General features: G+C 41.4%; 1 pseudogene; it reads left to right on the plus strand.

Annotated features, from left to right (window-relative positions):
• Positions 1-8,597: 8,597 nt before the first annotated feature.
• Positions 8,598-8,774, plus strand: LOC130852297 (T-cell receptor gamma alternate reading frame protein-like; annotated as a pseudogene).
• Positions 8,775-16,300: the final 7,526 nt, after the last annotated feature.

Below are 16,300 nucleotides of genomic sequence, written 5' to 3' on the forward strand. Positions count from 1 at the left end.
GAGGGGACAGCACCCCAACGCCTTCTCTACTATGACGTCTCCTACTCAAATGTTAAGTTGGAATCTGGAATCAGTGAAGGGAAATACCATGTTTACGTAGGCACAGAGAAGAGCTATAAATTTGTAATCTCACATCTGGAAGAAAGTGATTCTGGCATGTACTACTGCGCTGCCTGGGATGAGCACGTTGGTTCAGACTTCCTGTACCCTGCGCTGGAAATTATGCTTGTGGCTGCCAAAAACAACCCTGGTACCAACCCCTGCCTCACTTCCTGCCCCCAATTCCCTTGACTCTGAGCAAAGAGAAGTCCTGAGCTCAGTGCCCATCCCCCCACATTTATATTCCATCACTACCCACCTCTGCCCCTGACAGCCACAGTCTTCCCTGAAAACAGGCTTCCATCTACAGGCCTCAGGCAAGCAGCTGGCAGGCAGCATGTTCTTCTAACTCCCCCAGGAGCTGGGAGGTTCTATTCAATCTTCTCTTTAGGACACACAGGGCACCTATGATTGATCTGTCAGGGGGGATATTTAGGAGAACAAAATGGAAAGGTGAGCTCTACTGCATCATTTATCTGATCATTATCCAGAGAAAACAGATGGGAATGAAGTGTCTTCATTATTGAGGAATATGAAGGATGAGAAAAGATGGAATGAAAATTTGGACTTCCTGAACCTCAAGCTGGTATCTGATGTATCCTTCGGAAAAACTGCTATTTTCCTCATATAACTAACCAGGGCATGGCTGACATCGTGAAAGTGTAGGAAAAAAAATAGTGGTTTCTGTAGGTATGCCAACCACTCTATTCTACATACACCTTCTTTTGAAGTTCAGCCCATAGCCAGAACTCGTGTCTTAAACAAGTAAAGCCAGAGGTTCCTTCTGCCCCCATCTCCTATATTGGCATGGCCAAGTCTCAAGCTGAAATGAGACTTATCAAATTATATTTTTCTTAATAATTCATCTTAAAGAACACTTTGGGTGAACAATTAGACAATGAATAGTGTCTATTTCAATTGAAAAGTCACATAGGAAAGGGTTGTGGCTGCCTTTTGGGGCTAGGTTTAAGGATGTAAAATTCATACTGCAGTACAGAAATGCCAGAGTCATATATGCATGGTCTCTTGTGTACTGGATCCTCCACATTTCTACCAGAACAGTGCTTCTTCACCTGTGGTCCATGGACCAGCTGCAACAGAAGCACCTGGGTTGGAATAAAAGTGCACGTTCTGGGTGGCCCCCAACATTATGACCCCAAACCTTGGAACAAAGGCTGAAGATGTGCATTTTTCAATAAGCTCCAAAGCTGATGCTTATTCAAATTGATTTTTAAGAACTGCTGCCCTAGAGGTAACAGATAAAGTGACATGTCTCCCTCTGCAATGGGCTGGTTCCCAGCCTGACTCAGGACTGCATTCTAGAATGAGCTTCCTCCCAACCCAGAAACCCCTCCTGTCTGGTGGCCCTCCTGGGTGCTGCTGTCCCAGGTCATCACATTTCCCCACGAGACTCCCACAGCCACAAGTCCAAGCTTCAGGCCCTTCCCACTTCTGTGAGTGCAGGGAAGAAGGAATTGGACAGTAAGTGCACCAACTTTCACCTGCCCCTCTGTACCAGGCACCATGTATTTTAACTATTTTACAGCTTTAAGCATAAACTTATTGCCATTTATATTTTCCAATGTCATTTAGGCTTTGTTCTGCATTTTTATGTCTGTGATCCACTTTGAATTGAAATTTTGTGTATTGGGGAAATGCACAGAATTTCTGCAGAGAATTTTTTATGCAGTGAATTTTCCTGACTTCTCAGTTCTAGGAATTTTTTTTTACAAGAATAATAGGCATAACAACTGTATTGAGCAAAAGAAAACATCAAGATGGAAGACAAAGACATGCCCCTTGAGTATCGCCCTTGGTGCTGCCCTGCCCCATCTCACCCTGCTGGGAAGGACAGAAATAGTCTCCAAGGGGGATGGAAAAGAGAGTAAAGGACCTCCAGCTCAGGCATGGGCACTGAATTGAGAAGCTGGTGGGACCAGTTTCTTTGCTGGACTTCTTCACTGAAATTCTTCTGGAGACACCCCCGACCTCACTGGCAACAGTCTGAGAGCTGCTCAGAAATGGGAAACCCTTAGTGATGAGAACCTGAGCATTAGGGCCTATGGTGGGTAGGAGGTCACTGTGCCCCAGCTGGGAGAAGAGGCTCATGGAGGAGATGACCATCATATTGAAAAAGTTCACAAGTGAATCAAGGATTTGGGGAAGCATCTGTACAGATGTTTGGCTTGCTGTGTGCAGGCCTAAAATTGTGATGGAGCGTGTCCCGTTCTGCCTCCGATACCCCCTTTCTCTAATATACATACATAGATGCCCACACAGGACACACAGCTACCATGTTCAACGTTCTCAGATTCAGTCTGTCTATCAGCTAAAGAGATGCAATAAGTGTTCCCATCTTCAGGGGTTGCTGGATGATTCATTGGGCAAATACAGGTAAAGAACAGAGACCCGGGCCTGTCACGTAGTAAGAATTCAGTAAAAGTTAGTACTAGTCATTGTTGTCTGGGGCCTGGGCCCTGTATAAAGAGGATACAGATGAGACAGACAGTAGGCCTCCCTGATCAGTTTTCCTCCCAGGAGCCTCTTGGAGCCCAGAGTTGAAAGGCAAAACTGCAGCCTCAGCTGTGATGGCCCCCTGACCCTCCGGTTCCTCTGTGGCTGCCAGGAGCACCTGGCCACGGCTGATCACCTAGTAGTGGTCAGACTCTGATCTTTGCATCATCCTTCTGCCTTAGGGATTATCATCCCCCGCCCCTTCTACATGATGAACTTGGGATTCAGAGAGACCCTGTAGCCTCCAAGATCACAAAGGCATTGCTGTTAGAAGAGAAGGAATTTGAAGCCAAGTATGAACGTCATTTAAACTTATGTTTTTCCCTCGACACTGCACAGAACCAACAAGAAATAACTAAAGGACAAAGAAGAGAAGCGTGGAGTCGGATGCAGAATGTGTTCCTGCAAATGTATCCATGTAGGAAACTTGATCCTCTAATGAAAATGGTTGAAACAGAGAGTATTCCTTATTTATTGGATAAAGCTTAATTAAGCAATATAACAGCTGGAATAATTGTGTAAGTAATGATAGAGATTGCACTATGCTATTTACTATGTACCTCAAAAGAAATACTGTAGAGTTGACTAAAGATTTGTTCATTTCCTATAGTCAGATATTAATTGACCATTAAGATGTCTTTATGCAGCCAGAAGACTGAAATCAATATATCGCCAAAGAAGAAAATGAAAAGGTCTACTTTTGTCATACAAGATGTGGTTGACCAGTAAGAGGGATTAGTAAAATAGCTTATTTATTTATTTATTTATTGGCTGCATTGGGTCTTCGTTTCTGTGTGCAGGCTTTCTCTAGTTGCGGCGAGCAGGGGCTACTCTTCCATGTGCTGTGCAGGCTTCTCATTGCGGTGGCTTTTCCTGTTGTGGGGCACAGGCTCTTGGCACACAGGCATTAGCAGTTGTGGTACGTGGGCTCAACAGCTGTGGCTCACAGGCTTCGTTGCTCTGCAACATGTGGGTTCCTCTGGGACCAGGGATCGAACCCATGTGCCACCAGGGAAGCCCAGTAAAATAGCTTTTGTAGTGAAGTTTTCTATACTGAAAGGATAAATCTTTCATCGTAGTTTTATGTCAATATATACTTGGAGAATTTGCTGGAGGATTTCTATTTCATGTATATTTCAATATTCTGACACTGTTATCATATTGTCAGTAAGTTTATAATAAGGGTTAAGATTTGCTAAGCCAGATGTCTTTCCATTATTATTCTTAAGACATAGTCTTCAATGGGTTTATATTTATTCTACATATTTCAATTTAAATCAACTTAACTAGCTCACAACCAACGCTTACAGCATAGAACAAAAAATTAAATGTTTTCTTAATTCTGATAGGAATTTTAGTCAATTCACATACAGTAATTTAGCAAAGATCAGCATCTTTATGATATTGATATTTTCCTTCACAAATATGATATGTGTCTTCATTTATTCAGGTTCAATTTTATGCCCTGTAGTAAAATCTTATACTCTTTCACCTTATAGTTCTTATATTTTCTCATAAATTTAATAAAAAAGATTTAGAACTCTTTACTTACTCTTTTGCATTTTATTGGTTACATCTTTCATGGATTTTGAAAAATAGACAACTCCTAAAGCTCCTGATGATTCGAATCACGGTCTTAGAACAAGGAAAAACAGAGCACAGCGTATCAGAGAGGTAGTGAGTGGGTACTATTCAAATCTCAGTAGGTGCAGGGGGTATTTGACAGCTCAAAGTACCAATAAACTAATTCTCAGTTTAAAAAACCTTTCTAAATATAATTGTCATTCAGATGTCTCGTCTTCTACCCTGTTGTTGGGGGCTGTGAGCTGCTGTGAATGGACAGCTGCCCACCGTGACCCCCTCTTACTTTCATGCTCAGGGCAGAGGCACTGATGGCTCACGGGATGTAGGCCGGGACCGAGGGGATCTGGAGTGGACGTGGGGAAACTCAGGGCTTGTCCTGTCTGGATGCTGCCAGATGGAAGCTCATTTGTGCTCAGAGGAACCCTCAGTTGCTTCTGACAATTTCTTTTTCCCCTAATCCAAGATGAGTCGCTTAGATTACAGAACAACCTCCAAGAGACTTCTTTCAACATAGCACACAATTGACTTTGTCTTCAAGTTTTGGTTTAAATGAGGAATCTATTATTTCAAAGGAGATAGAATTCTGCAAATTTCTTTGTTTATCCTAGAAAAAATAATGTCATCACAGGACTTATTTTCTAATCTTGCATTGCTGTGGTAAAGAATCATGTTGCCCAATAAAAGGAGGACTTTGTTCGCATTTCTCAAGTACCCTTGTGACAGCATATTTGCATTTTCAGTTACTAAAGAGTTTCCTCCTTTCGGAAATACATTCCCAAATCGCTAACAGCGGAGCCCTGATGTTTGTAGCAACGGAAGGGACTTTCTTTGATGCAAACTCTGAGCAGTTTCAACAGAGCTGAACACCTGGAAATTAAAAAAAAAAAGGTCTTGATTCTTTGAATCCTCTTCCTGGAAATTACGAAAAGCAGGTGGTTAGCCAGTTGGAGCCAATGATCTCTTCTTTTCCTGTTTTTGTCCCTTTCTTTGTTTAACAGTGTTTTCCATGATTACTCCTCCATGGAAAACAGATGTTTGGGCCCGCTTAACTGAGGAAAACTTATAAAACAACAGATGCCATAAAACCTATGTTCAAGGACTTCCAGAAAACCCCAGATGATCAAATTGCCAGTGCAAACTGCTAGTCATGTCCTGAAGCTCAGGAGAAGGCTGAGATTTTTGTAGGAGCTTTAACCAGTGTGATAGCTCAGGCTGGAAGAAGACATTTGGAAAAGCGACTGAAATCATAGTAGCTCCTCCTGGTAAGTAACTTTTTTTTTCTATTTTTACCTTAGTCATGACAAACCGACAGATGCTTTTGAGAAAAGAAGTAGGATCCACCTCATCTGGACACCAATTCCTGGCCTCAGCATATGAAGAGCAATTTTGCAGCTACTGGTCAGTGTATATGGAAAGTAAACTACTTTGTAACTGATTTATTCTCTGCTCGGAGGCAGATTGAAATTCTCCTTTTAAAATACACCTCCCCCCCCCCCCCACACACACACAATAGATTCAGGCTAGATATTAAAATATTTTGAAGACCATGTCTCTTTATTTGTTCATGTACGTTCCAATATTCTTTCATATTATGTCATTATGTTGGTATAAATTATTGGTTCAACTTCCTTGTCTTGTAGACAGTCTATTGAGAAACACTTTTCTTAATGAACTCTTCTCTATAGTATGAGAGAAAACACAGTGCTCCTTTCCCCTGTGATACTGTATTATTGGTTTTCACCTCATCCCTAAAGGCAATGCGTAGAAATTCTCATAGTAAGTGAGTATAGAACATCCTAAATCCCACTTTTTGTTACTCTAGCTTCTTCCAGGGAGTCTGAGATCAGTTGAAATTCATGCAGTCACATGTCTTGTTGCATCGCCTGAATATGGACAAGTTTCGTGGAATTTATGAGCTCAGTGAGCCATCTCAGCTCCAAAGTCCACCAGAAGGGTCTGCATGGTTGTACATCCTTACATGCTCATTCTCTCAGTAAAGAGTTGCTGAGGACAGTTTCTGTGCAGGATGCTGAAAATAAAAGGGTGAATAAGACACAGATAGGACAAGTCCCAACATGCAAACAGCTTCTATTCTAGCAGTTAAGCTTCTAGATTCTGGCTTGATTGGGACCCCTGTTGTGTTGCCTGTGGCTGCCAGAGAGACAGCAGGTCTTGGATTGATGGGCTTGTTTCTTTCTTAATTGATGTGATAGTTATTCCTTATAAAACCCATATATTTTATCTGCTAGAAGAATTTAATAATTGCCCTCAAACTATCCCACTAAAGAGAATTTTAATATCAGCTCCTATTTACTGAGAATCAGACAGCTTGATCAGTAGTTTCCCTGCCTCGTCTCAGTCCTCAACAGGAATCCTCCTTTTCCCATTTCATGGATAAGGAAACTGAGGTTTAGAGAAGTTCCGTTACTTGCCTAAAGTCACCTGGCAAGATACATTGGAAAGTTTAGGATTCTGTATGGATTTGTCTATTTCAAAGTGCATGGTCTGTACAGTTATGTGATGTTTAGAAATATTTGTAATGTTTTTATATTCTGAGTATTTACTGTTCTGTAGTCTGACCTTTTAAATGGATACTTTGACTACTTAATATTAGTAGGCCATAATTCATGTTACTATTTATGTGTGAAAACAATGCTTCCGTTCCTCTCTGGTAATTAAAGACATATCTACTTTATAGTACACTCTTGGCAAAGAACTGACTTTATACATGAAAACCCTTTTTGAAAGGAGATTTAAAAGATTCAGGCAAAATGGTGAGAACAGATGAAATCATAGTCTCAGTGCACATGAGGTGAGATGGGAACAGATATAAGGCAGAGCAGGGAGAGCTCTTCAGTTCTTGACACATTCATGCCTTATGTGGTTTGCTGAGAGTCACATCTGTGTCACGATAGCAGGGCCAATTTCTCTCTATATTTATGTAAATATTGAAAAAATATGGACACAATCTTGAAACAGGCACAGTTCTGTATTAATTCTGCATGTTTTGAGTCTATATCTGAGAACTAGGATTTGCAGACGTATTATCTAATTCCTCATGCCATATTGGAGTTAGAACTTACTAAATTACCAACCCCTAGGGCAGAAAAAGAAACAAGCTATAACACACAAACTATTTGTCATTTTATCCCACCTGCTGGTGTCCGAAATCTATTTGAAGAGACTTAAGATAAAAACACAAATACAGGCAGGGCAAGAAATAAGAATAGAAGATCAAAGGCACTAAGGGAAGTAGAAGGAAAAAGGCCTGTGATGACCTAGCAGGAAGCACAGGGTAAGATTTTATGCCCAAAGGTAGGAGAGGTATGTGTCAGTCTATCTCTATAAAAAGTGAATAAAATTTTTTAAAAAGTTGAAAAAATGTAGTGGAATAATACTTTTAATTCACTGATAAGTAAGCACACCTAATTTTCCAATAAGATATGTTTTTCCCAGCATAAAATTAGAAAGGAATCTCAATGTAGGAGTCTTGAGAAGGAAAATGAAGTAAAAGGGGGATATTGCCTTCAACATCTATTGTATAAAATGGGAGAAATGATCTTCAAACAAACCCAGTCCATGCTGCCAGTGCATCAATATTATGAACATCATAATATCTACTGTCATTGAGATGGTGATCTTGCAGATAGGGTCAGGAAAGGAACATGACTCTAGGAGGATGCGAGGACCAGGCCTCCTTCATTTCTCTAATTATCCTGCCTTCGAGGATCACCGCAAGGAACTGGAAGTTGACCTCTGTGCATGAGCTGGAGAGAAATCAGAACCAGGCTGAAATTTCAAGTAAAAGCTTGGAATCGAAATCGATTGTACTCTTGACTGGGGGAAAAGCCTTTTGTTTTGGACAAAACAAGTGACGCGGTTCCATATACTAACGGTGTATATTAGGCTACAGCCAATGTTCCTTTCGGTTTTCTTAACCCTGGAAATACAGTGGATAAGACATGACTAACAATTGCCTGTTAATTGGGTTTGTGAAAGGCAGGTGTCCTGTGATGAGGGCGTTGAGGATTCCAGACAAATGAGAGCACAGTGGAATGCACTCAAGGGAACCAGTCTTCAGGGTTAATTGCCAGGGATCCAGTTGCATCCCAAAATACTGAATTCCCATCAGTAAGGGCGAGCTCTGGTCCCATGATGTTAAAATGTCACGTTGGGGCACACAAGCAGCACAAACAAGTAGCATTGAAAATAAGAACAATGGTAACCAGCTGACAACCTACCATGGATGACAGGCAAGTCTGTAATTCCATGCAAACTTTTCTGCCTTTTGCTATTTGCCAGGTGGTTCCAAACCACACAACATTTGTTGGTTTTTTTGTTGTTGTTGTTAAAACTGTTTTTAATTACCATTTCATTTCCCCCAACAGATAGAGACCTTGATGTAGATATGTCCCCCAAGCCCACTGTTTTTCTTCCTTCAATTACTGAAGTCAACTGTGATCATGCTGGAACATACCTTTGTCTTCTGGAGAATTTTTTCCCTCATGTGATTAAAGTTTACTGGAGAGAAAAGAATGGCAACAAAATTCTGCCATCCCAGCAGGGAAACACCATGAAGACCAGTGACACATACATGCAGTTCAGCTGGCTGACTGTGACTAAAAGCTCCATGGATAAAGAACACGTATGTGTCGTCAAACACGAGAAAAATAGAAAAGGAATTAATCAAGAGATTCTTTTTCCTTCAGTGAATGAAGGTACGTGAATAGAAATATAAGCATAACCTCCTAGAACATTTTTTCAAAGAGAACACCCCACCTCTTCTGTCAAGTAGTAATGAAAACCAAATATAAATCTTTCCAAAATGTCTATTTCCTTATAAAATTAAAAAAGTGTAGGGTTTGAAACATAAAAAAGAAAGAAAATCTTACTTAAACATTATCATCTTCCAAAATATTAACATCACCATGAGGTGTTTTGGGGTTGTTAAAGGGTTTAAAGAAACAACGTATACAGAAGCACCTAACAGCTTAGCACACTATAAACACACGAAAGAAATCCACTGTTGATGATCTTAGTTGATCAGGAAGTGAGAATAATTATAGGTCTTTAATGACTGTTCTATTCATCAAGCGAAGTCATCTCACTTCAATCTTGCTTTACTCAAACTGTAGTCCAGAAGCCAGTATTAAACGTCAAAATTGGTGTTGGTGCCGGGACCAGATTGCAGTCAAGAGAAAGGGGAATAATTTGACTACTGCACTTTTACTATGGTCCACGGTCCTAGGTTTTTAAGATTTGTGTTTTATACACCAGTGTAAGGTAAAATGCTGTAATTAAAGACTGGGTGAGGCAAAAGTGTAGAGACTTACTCCGATACTACATAATGAATGTATTTCTTGCCATTGGTAAAAGCCTCTCACAAACTTTCACTGCAGCCCTAGCACGTGCCTGACCTGGAGGGATGTGTGGATGAACACACTCGGGTGAATTACTGTCCCAGGAGGATGTGCTATAGTAATGAGAATACATCCTTTCTGTAATCAAAGTCCTGAATCACTTAAAGTCCTGCATGTTAACACAACTGACGAAAGGTCCCAGAGCGTCCATAAGAAGGAATCAGTCTGGATGTTTCCCTGTGGTTAAAAAGCCCTGTTACGCAGTGGGAAAAAAGCCCATAACAAAATGTGCATAGATGTCCTGTGTAGCAGTCTGAATTTCTGAAGGAAGTCTTTACCTTCTCTGACCCTTCGTTTGTCCTATGATCACATTAGGTTCAGACACTTTCCTTGGCCTTTTCCTGGGGCTGCGATGAAGGGCAAATGAAATAATGTCAGTGAAAACACTTGCTTTCAAAAACATGCCACAGATGTATTTGTTCATATAGTCATTGTATTTTTATATCCTTTCATAAAACTGCTTAAAAGTAAGGTTACAAAATAGTCCTAAATTTTTACTTCTGTGTAAGGAAAACAGGGGAAGCAATACACAAAATGCTAGTTTAATATAACTATGGGCTTAATTGCCCTTAGATTTTCATTTTTCAGGTGATCTGAGAAAAAGAAGAAAGTAAGTTTCATGGTGATGATTATCATAAAGGAGACCAGTTTGAGTTTATAATGTGTTTCACTTGGCACTTAGCTAGTCAGACAAATGCTCCCCACGGGCTACTCATGGCAAGAAAGCTAATGAGGGCATTTCTGTTAACTCATTCTACAGCAGATTTCTAAGGATGAACCAAAATGACTATTTTGACTCTGTTTCCCTCCATCCCACAAACCATTATCTTTTAAAAAAAAGTTTTACTTCTATGTATGTCTTTTTAAAATTGTATATAAATACAACTCTCGCCTCAGGTTTTATATAGTCAGAGGACTTTAAATGTGACTTTTTCAGTCCTGGAAAGAATTGCACTGAAATGCTGAGCTCGCATAATAATATTGTCATTGAATACTTAAGAAGAGAAGAATCATCTAAGAATACTTAAGAAGGGAAGCTGTTTTTAGTGTTCCCAGTGGTGGAATTCTGTTTTCTCTCCATAGATTAATTTGTCTGCATTTCTATGGATTCTTTTTACAAAGTACTTTCCACATGCTTTATCTCATTTAATCCCCCACAAGGATCCTTGGAATGCTGGCTCTACCATCATTGGTATGAGTCTCAGCAAGTTACTTACCCTCTAATTCTTATTTCCTCCTTTGTGAAATGGGATCCTCCAAAATACACGTCACTCCAGTGTTACTGGGGGATTAAACGACATATTGCATGTGAAGAAGTTAAGCGAGTGCCTGGCCCAGGAACAATCACTCGATGGCTACTAGCCTTATTAAGATTGCTTTCCTTATCCCCACAAACACCACAAGTGCAGAAAATCCTGTGCAAGAGTAGTGGGTGCTGGGGATACGGGTGATATAGAGAGATGTGGCTTTTCAAAGTATTTTTCCTAGATGGGAAATTTGTCTAAGCCCGACGCCTTCAAACATGAGATTCTGCTGTGGATTCTGGGATTGGACGAATTTGTTTTGATGAAGAATTAATGTACTGAATTCCATAGAATCAGACCAACTCTTCCTGGAGTTGCAGGGCTCAAATTTTTAATGACTGTCTCTTTGTCAGCAGTTTAGATACATGTGTGTGTGTTACAATAACACACGTATAAACACATATGCGCCATCAGATAACGGGCGTGAATATGTGACTAATACTTGCTCTCATTTCTTGTAGTTGTTGCTTCAGTTGTCACTACTACGGAGCCTCCAAATGATTGTTTGAACAATGAAAGCAGTAAGTTTTGGCACACGTTTGCCTTTATGTCATGCTTCCGTCTTTTTTTCCCCTCCTGATCAATTTCCCTTTGGAAGTTTACCAGACCAATCACCTGGAATTGTGGGGCTCATCATTTTCATACTTTTAATGACTGCTCTTCAGTCTCTCTGTCAGTAGATTACATACATATACATTACACGCGTGTATATATATATATATACACACAGACACACATACACACACACCTGGACATACAGACAGACTGTAAAATAATAGACACGGACCACTGATAATATTTGACCTCATTTCTTCTAGAAGGCACTGCTACTGATTCTAGAAAAGCTTGTCCAGGACATGAAAATGGTAAGTTTTTGAATATATTTGCCTCCATTTCATCTTACAGCATTTTCCTCTCCTAATCAAATTATCTTTTGAACTTCCCTGGTCTATAGTGGAAAAGACAAATTATTTCTGGACTTGTGAGGTTGATATTTTTAATCAGCATCTCTCCTTTCTCTCTGTTGCCAAATTATATGTAGAGACATATAGATACAAATATAGATTATATATATTAAATTATGTGTAACTTATATATACCCATATATTAAAATATGTAGATTATGAGTGTCTGTATATACACTCACACACCCCCATACATATCACACTGTCAAAAAATAGGTATGAACAATAAACTAATACTTGCTCTCCTTTTTTCTAGAAGTCACTGTTACTAATGCTACAAAAGAGTGTCTGAAAGATGAAAACAGTAAGTTTTGTCTATCTTTGCCTTTATGTCATGCTAAAGCACCTTTTTCCTGTGGATAAACAACTTTTGAACTTCCCTAGGTTCAGGTAGAGAAACCAGACCGTTGAGAGTTGCAGAAATATACTGAGTGATATTTTAAGTCAGTATCTTGTCATTTCCTAGGAGTCACCTTCACACAGAAAATTCTTGTTTTGGTGTGAGATGACTGCAAATTAAAGGCTGCAGTGAGAGACTCTGAATTATTTAAATAATGGATTTCATTCATTCGTGTGGCTTTTGTTGCTAATGACCAGGGAAAGATGATATGTCTTTGCTTCTAGATGTTTTTCGTCTTTGGTCCCTGGTGGGAGGTAATACATGAACTGCCACTTAATGCAAGCTTCTTATACACAAGGTGGTATGCTGTGTCTTGCGTGCACTTTCTGTTTAATCCTCATGACACTCTATGACATGGTACCATGTCCCACCCACCCCGCCACTTTACAGATGAGGACAAGACCTTAAAACTAAGTCCCTTGTACGAAGCCACAGAGCTCAGTCTAGTTATTCAACCCAGGCATCTGAATCAATTGTTCATGTACATTCTCAATTCTCTGTTCCTCCTTAAGGTATACACGTAGAGCAAGAATCCCAAAGCCAAGGCCCTGAGACAGGAAGGACCCATGGGTGGGGGTGTATGTGCATGGGCTTCTGAGTATCATAGATGGAACTTTAAACCCCAGTTCTTTTATTTATCAGCTACATGAAAATGGGTAAATTCCTTACGTTTTCTGAGCAATACTATCCTCCTCTGACAATAAGGAACACTTACACCCAATTCCGTTACTGCAGACATAAGGTCACATATGTGGACTGTCTCCCACAGGGTATCCTCTTAGCTGGCCCAGAGTCAGCCCTAGTTGGTGGTCCCCTCTCCCTGCACGAAGGTCCTACGTGAGTTAGAAGCACTGGCTCTGGCCCTGCTGATCCCTCCTCGGTTCCCAGGATCAGGGGGCCTGGAGCTCAGCTACACCTGACCCGACCCAGGGCAGTGAGTTGTGAGCGCGTCACCTCCTGAGATCCCTTTCCACAGCAAGTGCAGGTGATCCTGGGGTCCCCACTCTGTGAAAGAAAGCGTGGGAGAAAGAAATTTCCCCAGGAACAGACTCGGCCTTGTAGTTCATTCAGTAGCCAAGTCAGTCACACCACTATTGTTATTAATTATTCCTTGACATCATGTATTTCTTACAAAACGGCAAAAGAGAGTAAGTGCCATTATCCTATAACATCAGAGCCACCCTGAGAGACATTCAGGACAGCCAGGTGAGGCCTGGGCTCCTAAAGTTTCTGAGAATTTGGGTTGATGGAGCACTTGCTTCCACTCTGTACCAGCTTCTCTTTACTAACCCCCACCCCCACCCCACTGTGAACCCCCGCAGATTTCCATGCATGTAACCTTCATAGGAATCTCATTGATGCACAACGTGTAATGGCTCAGGTGCTTCCAAGTCAGCAGTTCAACCTGATGTTTATGCTGAGCCTTTTCATGTCTGGGGTAGTTATTGCACAAGGAGATGCAGGACGACAGGGTGCTGAGAATGTGTTCTTTAAAGTCATGTTGCTGGAACGAAATACGGATTCTGGTGCTTTCCAAATGTATGACACCAGGCAAATTAGTTCTCTCCATCCTCAGTGGATTTGTGAAATGGAAATGAAAATAACAATCTCATAGATTATTGTAAGATGAAGTAAGACTAGAGCTTTGCTCCCAAAGCTCTCAGAATAAGCGTTTGGCATTTGAATAGGGGTTAAGGAAGATTAGCTGTTATCATTACTTAGAGACATGGTGAGGGTGAAGAAAATGCTTAAAGCTCTCAGAAATTCTTTTTCCTCACTGGACTCATCCATTAAAAGCACAAAGTTACTTTTTAGTATTTAGGGCGGTTCTTAGAGTATTTAGCAGAGGTTGTAAACTGACTTGATGTTTGAGCTGGAGTCTGAGTTGTCCTGGTGGTGGTGGTGGTTCTTGTTTACTTTAGGGTTTGGTGTTGGGGGGGTGTCACGTCATAGTAGGGCATCAGAAATAAACAGTTGCGACCTCCGCCCATCACTATCTCCTGCCCTTTCAAAAGAACAGGTAACTAATGAAAGCATTTCTCTTAGACACCCTGCAGCTGCAGCTCACGAGCACCTCTGCCTTTTACACCTACCTCCTGCTCCTCCTCAGGAGCGCCGTCTACTTCGTCATCACCACCTTCTGTGTGTTTAGGAGAACAGCCCTCTGCGGTGATGGGAAGAGCTTCTGACAGAGGGGGCCACGGAGGGGTCACCGTTCCTGCATCATCTATTGTCTCTGAACGTGTCTGCTGAGGATCCAGCCATGCGTGCTTCCTTTCTGGGTTTGGGTTGTTTCGAATAATATGTACATTTTTCGATTATTGTGTAAGGGTTAAACTGCTGGGCAAGCAGACAGCTTTACTCTGCAACAGGGAATTCTGCCATTACTCAGGGGCAGGGCCCAGGGCTGGTCCAGGGGAGCCTCTCCCTCCTCTGTCCCCACAGCCTCATCAGCTCCTCCTGCCCCTCGAGCCCTCCGCCTGCTGAGCGCACACAGCGGGCAGCTCCCATCTCCTCCCTCAGCGCCTCCACCCAGACCACGGCCCCGACCCTCCCTGCCCACACCCTGGAGCCCCAGCTTTACTACTTGAATTCTTTATTTTGATTTTCATAATAGGCACAACAAATTTAAAAATATATCAAAAGTTCACTTTTGTCTGTGTGTACTGTAATTTCATGGTCTACCACAGTATGACAGCTGATCTATCAAATTCACCGTTGGTTGGATCAATGGTCACACCACCTTTCTAAGTCTTTCCCTGAGATGGTGGTTTTGGTGCTTTCTTTGGGGCACTGGCTCCAAGGGGAGCCACAGCCACATGAAGGTGCCCTGGTTCCTTTTTTTTTAAAGCCACCAGCTTCAGACTCTCTGGTTTGGGACATTCCTATGGTGACAGTGTAACAGCCAGCATGACTTGCCCTGGGTGTGCTCAGATCTGTACTAGTGTCTCACAAGCATGGACTCCTGACCCTCACATGAACCGCATGAGAAGTGAACCTACACCAGAGGGGCATCGGGTGGAGGGTGAAGCACATAGACTCTGAACCCCGAGGACCTGGGTTTGAACCCTGGGTCTCTATTAGTTTCTGCGTGACCTCAGCAGCTACTGGAACTCTCTGTGCCATCATTTCCTCATCTGTATAATGAAGTTACAGCGCCCTGTTGAGGCAGCAAGTGACTGATGCAGTCCCAGCACTGCAGCTCAGGTCTCAGGCAGCAGGGACCCAGCACAGACCTCGCTGCACAAGAGTACGACGTGCTTCACCCGGAAAGTCATCTCACCATCCACTCATCCATTTCCTAAGGAAACAAAAGGTACATACTAAGATTTATGTGCCTGGATGCCCATCAAATGTAGCACCGTTTATGGCAGCCCAAAACATCCCAAATGCCCAATAAGAAACCACAAAAATAAACTGAAGGATGCCATATGACAGACTACTATGCATCTTCCAAAAACTGTAGATTATTTAAAGACATGGAACATTAACTAGGAAGTGTCCTGAAAAAAATTATCTGCATAACAGAACCCTCTAAAAATTGATAGGTAATATCTTTGGATGGATCAAAAATCAATCTAAACGCTCTAAAAATGCTTTAAGTAACCTTACTTCAACCCATGTCCCTACCTCTCTACCTGTTGCGAGTCATGCCTCCGTTTTCTCTGCATCCTTCTATGTTTTTATAGCAAATATGAGTGTACAGTATATATGCACATATATATTCTAATTCCCTCCATTCATACTCACATTTCCTATAGTATACATTGTTCTTCACTTCTCTTCACTTATACAACCTAGAGCTCTTTTTCTGTCAGTGTCCAGAGATGCTTCGGCAGCTGCACAATATCTCCCTGGTGAATGTACAATACTTTATACATTCATTGCCACCATAAGACACCATTGGCTTATTTACACACTTTTGTTATTACTTATAAATGCTGAAATTAGAATAGTGTTTCTGTCACCTTGACCATGTCTATTGGCCAACTTGCCCATAATGGGTACAGTACC

Source organism: Hippopotamus amphibius, chromosome 4 (genome assembly GCF_030028045.1).
Source record: "Hippopotamus amphibius kiboko isolate mHipAmp2 chromosome 4, mHipAmp2.hap2, whole genome shotgun sequence".
Taxonomy (NCBI): Eukaryota; Metazoa; Chordata; class Mammalia; order Artiodactyla; family Hippopotamidae; genus Hippopotamus; species Hippopotamus amphibius.